This window comes from Streptopelia decaocto (assembly GCF_964273445.1).
Source record: "Streptopelia decaocto genome assembly, chromosome: 3".
Classification (NCBI taxonomy): domain Eukaryota; kingdom Metazoa; phylum Chordata; class Aves; order Columbiformes; family Columbidae; genus Streptopelia; species Streptopelia decaocto.
In genome coordinates, this window is record NC_138656.1 from 54,804,917 (window position 1) to 54,815,479 (window position 10,563).

Sequence of the window (10,563 nt, forward strand, 5' to 3'; positions counted from 1 at the left end):
TAAAAGCAATATATGAATGTAGTGTGAGGCTTATGTCCCTGTTTATGCAATATCTACCTGCAGGAAACCTTGATCCCATGATTTTTCGTGACCTGTAATCAACACATTTAGAATTCTTATCCATCACTATCATTACTTGACTATCGACTGACTGCTAGTGACTATTCTCTGTCACTGCCATTATGCTTGCAGTTCCAAAGCTATCTTTTCTGACTTCTGTAGTGGTCTTAATACAAAATGTATCAAAAACTATTAAAAAATATTTAAAATATGTTAAATATTTTAAATGACAACACATGTATCTGAGCCACTATATACTATGTGTGAGTGAAAGAATTTATCAAAAGTCTTTTCTGATGTAATTTTGAATGTATCTTAAATTCATTAGGTAAGAACAGCATCTTGGTATTCATGAGAACTTCCATCATCTCTGTGCAATTTATCTTATCAGGTATTATTTTCTACCTTTTGATGTTGACAGGTAGCATGAGAAGTTCTCAGCAGTGTCAGGATTCTTCTATAAGACATTAGTGCTTTTCATCATGGTGATTTTCATTCAGGAGTGTGAAAATCCTATGTCTTGTCAAATAACACGTAATGAATAGGAACCTTGGTGCTTTCTATGAAGAGGTGAAGTGTAGAGAGCCTTTTTGTTCAGATGGTGTTGTTTAAAACAATATTACAACTTCTATAAAAAACAAAGTTTATTTAAAAGAAGAGTTTAAGAAGGAAGAGTAAAAAAGAATACAGAGACAGTGAAAAATAATGGTATACAAATCAGACATATACAGAAACATACAGGAATTTGACTAAGAACAAACACTTCTTGAATTGATAGATCAAATCTAAGAATGAAATTATAGGATTTCTAGTTGGCCTGTAGAAAGACCAAGCAATATTGAAAGAGTAAATTAGTGTGCCCACAAAACTCTTTTATTTGCTTTCTAAGATTATACGTTATTCATCTCTTGCCTTGAAATGTCTCTGCTCGCTGTTGCACAGTGTTGTGCTTTATCCTGAAGGTGGCTGCATTTCATGCGAGTCTTTCATCCTTATAATGTCTGAATATTTTTTTCACTGGATGTCTCCTCTGTTCAGCTGTGACTTAGGAATACATTAGGTAGTTTCAAGACTACAGCTCTTATGCACTGCAACATTAATTTCAGGAAAATACTGAACTACAAGGCAACAATATAGAATATAGTTAAAATTCATCACAATAATTATTTAGTAAATATCACAGAATCACACAGAATCACAGAATGTTAGGGATTGGAAGGGACCTCAAAAGATCATCTAGTCCGATCGCCCTGCTGGAGCAGGAACACTTAGATGAGGCCACACAGGAACGTGTCCAGGTGGGTTTTGAATGTCTCCAGAGTAGAAGACTCCACAACCCCCCTGGGCAGCCTGTTCCAGTGTTCTGTTGCCCCCACTGAGAAGAAGTTTCTTCTCAAATTTAAGTGGAATCTCTTGTGTTCCAGTTTGTACCCATTACCCCTTGTCCTACCATTGGTTGCTCCTTCATGAGGACAAAAAGTCCTCAGGGAAACTCTTTCCTGCTCCCTCACTGCTTTGGGTGAATATCTTTTCCTATCTAGAGGAAATAATTGCTAAATAACATGCTTGGGAGGACAAACAAGCTTATGGAAAAGTGCTTCTCTTGACAAAAATCTCTCCTGTGTCTCTCTGATCTCCAAAAGTTAAGATTTATAGCTGAAAGAGAAGCTCAGACAGCCTACTGGTGATTTATATCCTTGCAGTGTTTTCCTTTAAATTGTCAATAGCACCTTTTCTAAAACTGGCCCTCCATATTATGGGGAACACTGTGCACTTTCATTTTGGTAGAGCTGTTTGCAGATGCCTGTCAGAGTCAGAGTGAGTCAAATTTATGGGATTAAAGTTTAGATGCTTCTAGGTCCTGTGTGCTTATCTCTGGAGATTTCAGAAGTTGTGAGTTCTCCAAAGGCAGGGTTTTTTGTTGTTTACATGATTTTTACAAAAGGAGTTAAGAGCAGGTATAAAAATCTACCAGAACAGATTGTCCTGATTTTGTGGCCAGGTTGCATTGATGGGGATGACCATACCAGCCACCACTTTGACTGGAACCTCTAATGCTAAGTCACTGCCATAAAAGGGCAACCTGCTACAGATTTACCTGGACCACCAATACTCCGCAGCACAGACTTGCTACAGACTCGTATCCTCTGGACACAGAAAAGAGTTGGCAGTGCGGTCAGTAGTGGCTTGCACAAGTGGGACTGTAAGACTTATGTAGAGCTGACCATATCTGCCTTTTGCACTGAATTCTTTCTGGTTATTTTGTTTCTGCCAAGGCTTTAACAATTCCAGGCCCTGTGATTTTCCATTCTTCAGTGTTTCAGTATTATAAATTTCAGGGTTTGAGATATAATGCTGAAGAACCAAATGACACTGAGGCATTTTTAATTAATTTTTGGGGTCTATATTTTGATTCAAGAGCTCCACCTGTCCCTTTCCAAAGTTTTTTTTGTTTTGTTTTGCCAGCTTCTGGAAGAACATATGGCTAAGTACAAGATTCTAAAACTATGCTGGACTTTTAACCACAAATCAGGTAATGTGTCCAGAGGTCCAACAATCTTGAACTCTCTGTAGTCCCACAAATAGCTCTGTTGATCAAGCTGAACCTGAACTCTGAGTCCTGAATGTAAGGCAGCGCCTACCAGGTTCTTCTGTCCTCCAATCTACATCTTAGCTTGCAGCTTTAGAGATGAACCACCTGATAATTTTCAGAGTAAACTAGGGAGGACACAGAGTTGATCTTTCCTGAATCCTTAGGAGTTGTTTTCTCTTGTCTTCTGATGCAAACCGTATTAGATGCTTCCCATCCCTCTTCTCTCATCTCAAAATTCCCCAGCCCAATTCCAGTCAGCTTGACCCATCCCAAAAAAATAGACATAGGTTGCTATCACCAAGAAAGAATCTTTCATAATATATTCCTGAGAGCTGGCAACACTCGTTGTTTCAAAAGACATGGAACTGTCTTTGTCTCTACTATCTTTGTCTTCAAAACTGGAAAGTGGAAGTATTTTTGCTGACATTAATTCTCCTGTTACTGGTTCCCTTTACCACTTCTGATGTTTATCTAGTTAATGAATTCTCCACAATATTGCCTATTTTTTAAATCCCAATCCATGCCCTGTTGTGACAGTCCTTATCAGTTCAGAGCTCTTTGATTAAGATCAGGTGATCTTAATTGAAAGGGTCTGCAATAATTTCTGGTGTATGTCCTTTGATTCCACATTTTAGTCTTACTGAATGCTTGCTTTCTTCAGTTTGACTGGGCTATGCCAGATAGTCATATTGTTGACTGCTTTACATTTCTAAGCTATTTTATACATATATATATAGGTAATATATATTTGCTTTTGTAAGTTGTTTCCTTACATTTCCATAATCTCCCATAATTTTATTTCCTGATCTTTTTAATTGTTCAGATCATAATTGTTAAGTCGATGTAACTCAATTTACTGATGCAGATTTCTCTATGCTAAAAATCTGCTTAAGAAGTCTTAAACCTTAGAAGTGCTCATCCAAATTTTTTCAAGAATGAATCAGGAGTTATTCTACTGGAAGTTTCATCAGCGTAAAACTGAAAGCATGCATGAAAGTGCACACAAAACCAGTATTAAGCTCCTTGTACTTACCCATAAATGATTTTCTACATCTGGATTTTTTTTTTTCAGTCACTCTGTGCTTGGATACTCATGTTCACAACTCCTGGTCCTTGCAGCTCAAAATTTATTAAGCCTACTCTCCATAACAGCAAGCCACCTGAGAGTAGTAAAAAGTAATGACCTGCAACAGAAAATGGTTAAATTAATTATCCACCAGTTTCCAAAGGACTGTAATTGCTTTTCCATTCTCTGTGGATCTCTCCAGCTAGCTTATTGTGGGATTGGGGTGCTCAGCTGCCTGGTGGTTACAAGTACAGATGATAGTGTGGGTGCTCAGGAGAGAGGGAGTAGCAGGGATTGTCGGGGTGGCTAGGATGCCTATATGAGTGAGAGTGAGAGCAAAGGTGAGGACATTTTGTGGCTCTGAAGAGAGCTGAGATGTCTAGATTTACTGCAATAGGAAAGAAGGCATATGTGGAAGAAATGACTACTGCAGTCTTTTGTCAGAGCAAAATTTCTCTAGTTAGTTTGGGAGAGAAATTCTCTGGGACTCATGGGAATGCTGAGGGAAATATAGCTTCTTTACAAGGCACTTTTTTCCCACTAAAAACTGATCAAGTACCTGCTTTTGTTTTTGAAAGCTTCTCTGCTTAAGCTAAGACAGACAAACAGCTTGGTGTCAGCATCTTGTCTTTGCAGCACTTGGTAATGGGCCTGGTCTAACGAGCTGCAGCTTGACATGCAAGGCAAGAATGACAGTCTTGCCAAATACGCACCCTGTGAAATGCCTTTAAACCTTGAACACTGCTCTCAGGAGAAGGGCAAAGAAAATCATCCAAAAAATATTGATGACTGAGGCTTGAACTTCTGCTTTTCAATATGATGTTTTACTGGAGTGTACAGGAAACAATCATTTCCACAACAAAGAAGAAATGCAAATGATATTGTGTCACTATAATTTGTTTGTACAGTGCTTGAGTACAACAGAGTGGTGACTGCCATATGGGATGCCTTGGGAAAACCATAATAAGAATAATAAATAATAACAGAACCAAGCAGGCTAAGTTGTCCTACAGGACATTGCCCATAGACTTTATTGTCCTCGAAACATTTACTTACAGTGTCAAGAGGTATTTTGGCACTCTTTGTACTTTTCCAAGTGATTTATCTTTGCCTTATATACTTTAGAACATTCTGACACTATGTGCATTTTTATTTTCCTTGGGCAAATCAAAAGTACCATAACAGAGAAATGCATGTCTGGCAAATTTCCTCATGAGTTGCATTCCAAGCTTATTGGATTTATAAGAATAAACGGGTAATCCGTGACTATGGTGTGATCCTGTCAGTCAGAGGAAGAAAGGATTAAACATTCATGACAACTGAAAAGCAGTTTCCTTCAATTGTTCATCATGCCTCCATTCTTAACCTTCCCCATAGGATTTCCTCTTGTTCTAAACTTCAGAAAAGGTTTTGCTTTTCTATATTTTTTATGAAACTAGAAAACTGATGATTGGGGCCATAAAGATCAAATATTTGTTGTTGTTTTGCTTCACATTACTCATTTTCCTGTGATGTGACTCAGAAAGCAGACTTTTACTGTCATTTGCCTAGAAAAATGAAAGAAGTTTCAATTTGTTCATCTATCAAAAAAATACAGTCATGAAAATTAAGGAGTATATGGACAGTAAACCTAACTAAATCAAACCAAAATGTTATCTGTTGTGGCATATGATTCCACAAAGACTATTTGTTCATTACTAGCCTGGTAGACCAGATACAAGTCTGGAAAAAATAATGAAGTAATAGAGACTTAATGCATTAGATTGCAAAAAATCCTGTTATAATGTGGCTCTGAATTATTTTTTTTAAGCATTGGAATCTGTAAAAGAATTCACTTTGGAAACAAACACTAAAAACCTATGGGCAGTAAAGATTTTGTTCTTACCATCCTTCCAATTTTTGGAAGATATTTCAGATATATAGGAGCTATAAATACCCTCTAAATGTTTATCTGCCCTTGCAGCACCTTTTATTATAACTCAGTATGTGTAGGAATATTGTCATTAGCAACAATGTGTTTGAATTAGGTTCTTATCTAACACACATAATGAAATGACAGCAGGGAACTGTTTCGGCTAAAATTAATATTACAAAGGGTCCCAGAAACATACCCTGAATCCAATAAGCCGTGTTTCTTGATATGCCTACCTGTGTGACAAAATGACGACCATGTCAATTGTAAGTCCTAGTTTACATCCCAGCAAAAGAATAACAGATAACAGTCTCTGCCCATCTAGGGTTGGTATTGGGACTGATGCTGTTTGACATCTTTATTGCAACATGAACAGTGGGATTGAGTGCACCTTCAACAATTTTGCCAAGGACACCAAGCTGTGTGCTGGAGGGAAAGGAGGCCATCCAGAGGGACCTTGACAGGCTTGAGAGTTGGGCCTGTGCAAACCTCATGAAATTCAACAAGTCCAAGTGCAAGGTCCTACACATGGGTCAAGGCAATCCCAAGTGCAAATACAGGCTGGGCAGAGAATGGATTGAAAGCAGCCCTGTGGAGAAAGGGGCTTTGGTTGATAAGAAGCTCAACATGACGTGGCAATGTGCATTTGCAGCCCAGAAAGCCAACTGTATCTCAGGCTACATCAAAAGAACTGTGAGCAGCAGGTTGAAGGATGTGATTCTCCCTCTCTACTCTGCTCTGGTGTGACCCCACATGGAGTACTGTGTTCAGCTCTGGGACCCCCAACATAAGGGGGACACAGACATATTGGAGTGAGTGTAGAGGAGGGCTGTGAAGATGATCAAGGGGCTGGAGCACCTCTTCTATGAAGACAGGCTGAGAGATTTGAGGTTGTTCAGCCTGGAAAGATAAGGCTCTGGGGAGACCTTATAGCAGCCTCCCAATACCTAAAGGGGGCCTACAAGAAAGCTGTAGAGGTACTATTTACAAGGGCATGTAGTGATAGAACGAAGGGTCATGACTTTAAACTGAAAGAGGGTAGATTTAGTTTAGATAGAAGGAAGAAATTCTTCACGTGAGGGTGATGAGACACTGGAACAGGCTGCCCAGAGAAGCTGTGGATGCCCCATCCCTGACAGTGTTCAAGGCCAGGCTGGATGGGGCTTTGAGCAGCCTAGTCTAGTGGAAGGTGTCCCAGCCCAACCCAAACCATTCTGTGATTCTGTGATGTTATGATTCTATAATTCCTGTTCAAATGCAATGCCACATGATGAGTCAAGTTCATTAAATTCTATGTGACAGCCTGGGACAAATACAATTCTGCTCCTAAATAGTTCATACACTGTAAAGGTAAATGAGACACCTGCTGCTCACACCAGCAAACTGTTGTCTGTGAAAGAGAAGTGTCTCTCAGTGTGAATCAATATAGATATAACTGTGAACATTATTTTTCAATTAAATTAAAAATTTTAGACCACCCTAGGAAGTGGGAAAAATGGATTCTATTTCATTCCATCTTTTTAACAGCAGGTAGGACATAATACAATGGCAAGAGATTATTTTTTTATCCAATGCTGGTAGCTGGATGCAAAATTTACAGCTAAACTATAAAACTCTATCAGTTACTATGAAAGTGTTAAAATATGATTTTGTTGTTGTACTGAATTGCATTTGGGTGCTGTTTTTTTCTCTCACCTTACTTGGTATCTTTCTTAATGGGCAGTAGAAAGAATAGGATGGTAATCCAAATTAAGGTAATGAGTCTACTAAATGTTGTGCTTCAGCACTGCAGGTTTCAGGCCATTCAGGGGAGCAGAACTGGATGCCCCATCCTTTTACCTCTAGCATCACAGCTGAAGACAAGGAAATGCTGTACTGTGAGGACATAATGGCAAATCTCTTTTCCTAGATTGTAAATTTGTGCAAAACTGGCAAATTTGACTGATAGATAAAAATTTTCCACCCATCAGAAAGCAAATTCATGGATTTTATTTTTCATCTGCTGAATGGGAAGTAGTTCACAAGATGCATTTGTCAGAGAACTGAGAACCAAGAGGAATTTTTTGGCTTACTGATTCCAGTTCTTTGCCTCTTTAATAATTTATCGAGCTTCTACTTGAAGGTTCAATCTTGGTGAGTTTATGCCTCCATTTTACCTAATTATTCCTTGTGAGGAAAGAACCTTGTTTTCTTCTGTTCTGGGATGGTTACTCACAATTCAGCCTCCTGATAAAATTAAAGTTGTGTTTGGGGTTTTGAGTTGGAGTCCAAGCTGCTAGCTCCACATGGGCCAGCACAAAATATCATGCAAGCTGTTAGGTGAGAAACAATGAGAGAAGTTCCTGACTTTCTGTTAGCCCCAAAGAGCTCATCTTTGCCTCCTCCCTCTTTCATCTTCCTGAGTCCCCAAGGGCAACCCCCATCACCCTGCTGTGTAGCTGGACTCACACAAGCCTGAGGTTCTTAGGGACATGGTTTAGTGGCAGTGTTAGGTTAATGCTTAGACTCAATGACCATGACGGTCTTCTCCAACCAAAAGGATTCTATGATTCTCATAGTGCCAACTTTCATCACCATACTCCCTAGCTATTACTTAGCTGTGGCAATACAGTGCAGAGATGCTATTATTTTCCAGCAGGACTCACTGTGCCTTCTAATGTTAAGAATTTGTGATAAATAAACCTGGCTCAAACAATTTATTTTTGTCTCTGTCCTTAAGTTTAACCAGTGCTGAAATGCATTAACATAAAATACATATTGCTGTGTACCCTTTTAAAATTCCTTCCCCCTCACTTTCCCCCACACGTACAAATTCACAAGCACAGTCTTCAGTGTCACAAATATCATGAAAAACATCAATAATCTGAAAATGTCTGGCTGACAGAAAAGGAAGGGCTCTCTGCCTCTTTTTATGTCTCTCAGTCACCTTTCACTAGACTATGTAAGAGTTCCACGTTAGGGAAAAAGCATGGTTTCACATTTTTATGTTAAATATTGGATCTAAAGATTTTGTACATGTTCTAGTAAATACAAAGGGTATTCACATTCTGCACAGTGACATTATCTTCCCAATCATGTAATGGTACATAATTAGCAAGGCGGAGTCTTATTTTTATGTTATGTCCCTAGGATTTCACACATCCCAAAAATTCTCATGCATTTCCTACCCACAATTCTTTCTCTGAAAAATCGGTAATGTTTAATACACTCCTGGAAACCAAGGGTCGTTCCTGAGGTGGTGATGTTACTGCAGTCATATTTCTTTTCATTCATAGCAGACATATCGTATTGAAGGGTATATTCTGATAGAGCCAGCACGTGGAAGTAGGCTATTTAATCTGTAGCAGGTAAACTGAAGAAATCGGCTGTTTGATCTTGAAGAGGATTGAAGTGAGTCATTAAAAGCAGTAAATCCAAGCTGTAGTTTCTCTGTCTCTTGCCACATTATGAATAAACTTCAAAATGGATAGCATGATGGGAGAAAGGAATATTTTTAATCATTGTTCAAAACAAAAATTCCTGAGTTTTTCTTCATGCATCCGGAGAGCTGTAAAACTAACCAAGGACAAATATGAAGCTGCTGAAATATGAAACAATTAAAGGAAATCCCAGCCTAAATCATAATCTCCAGATGGAAAGTGTAAAAAAAAAAAAAAAAAAAGGAAAAAATAAAGTTTCACCTAATGCTCATTCTACTTTTTTTTTTTTTCTTTTTTTTTCCAGTGAACTCTGCTTACGTTTGAAATGAAAAGATTTTATGGGTTCACTCAGAAGCATTCAGCACATATACCTATGTTTCCTCAAGAAGGGCCGGTAACAACAAACATCAGATAAACTGAAGAGTAGATTTCAGCAAGTTGCTTTAAAATTCTGCCACAATGTTTCCTTTTTGTTTCTGATGACAGCATACAGCACTTGTGTCTGGCAGTGGTTGACAGTAGATAAGATCTGGGTTCAATTTGGAGGATTTACTGGTCATACTCAAACATCACCACCCTGAGACCTGGCCAGCTGAAAAAATGGTTACAACTAAATTAATCTCTATGCATCCTGTAAAGTACCTCTCCACTGCAATTATTTTGTTACACAGAAAACATCTAGCTGATCAGGGGTTTACTGAAGGGCAACTTTCAACTAGACTAAGGTCAGTGTTAAATTCTGTTTTACAATGATCATCTCAATAGATACATTCAGTAAATTAAAATAACTACATTTCCTCATTTTATAGTTTATAATAATTCAGTTTTGCTGCTGTTAGAACATGAAAGTAACACTAGTTATAGATTTCTTTAATTTGTGTATTTTTATCCTGGTATCCATGTCCCTACCAAACTAAATAATCCCAGCATTTCTTATCAAGCTGTATCATCTTCACAGACATCTGAAAATCAGATTTATCACTCAGATGCTTAATTCAGTATTTGGATATGTTATTTTAATCATCAACTTTGAAAACTGTCAGCCTTCCATTAACCATCAATATCTTTACTCAGTATTTTTAAAACTCTGTTTCATACAAAAAAGCCCCAAACAAAACAAAACAAAACAAAGATTCAACATTAAAATTATGCTAGACTCAAATCTCAAGATTGGAGTATTCCTAAATTTTGGGGATTCCTGATATTAATTTCAAAAAATAGATGTAACTGATTCTGTGGTTTGTTTTTTTTTTTTTCCATAATGGGCAAGACAAAACCTCATACAATGCTTCAGACAAAAAAGGTTTGACATTCACAGCACAATGTTTATGATCATCCATTATATGCAATCTATTTTAGAAGAAAATAATTAAAAACAGATCCTATGGAATTTATCACATAAATACAAAATCATGTATTTTATTGATCCCCGTATATTCTCCATTAATTCTGGGACCATGTCATTAAATATCTTGGCAATTTTCTTTTGTAGGGGTGTTATTATTACTATTTG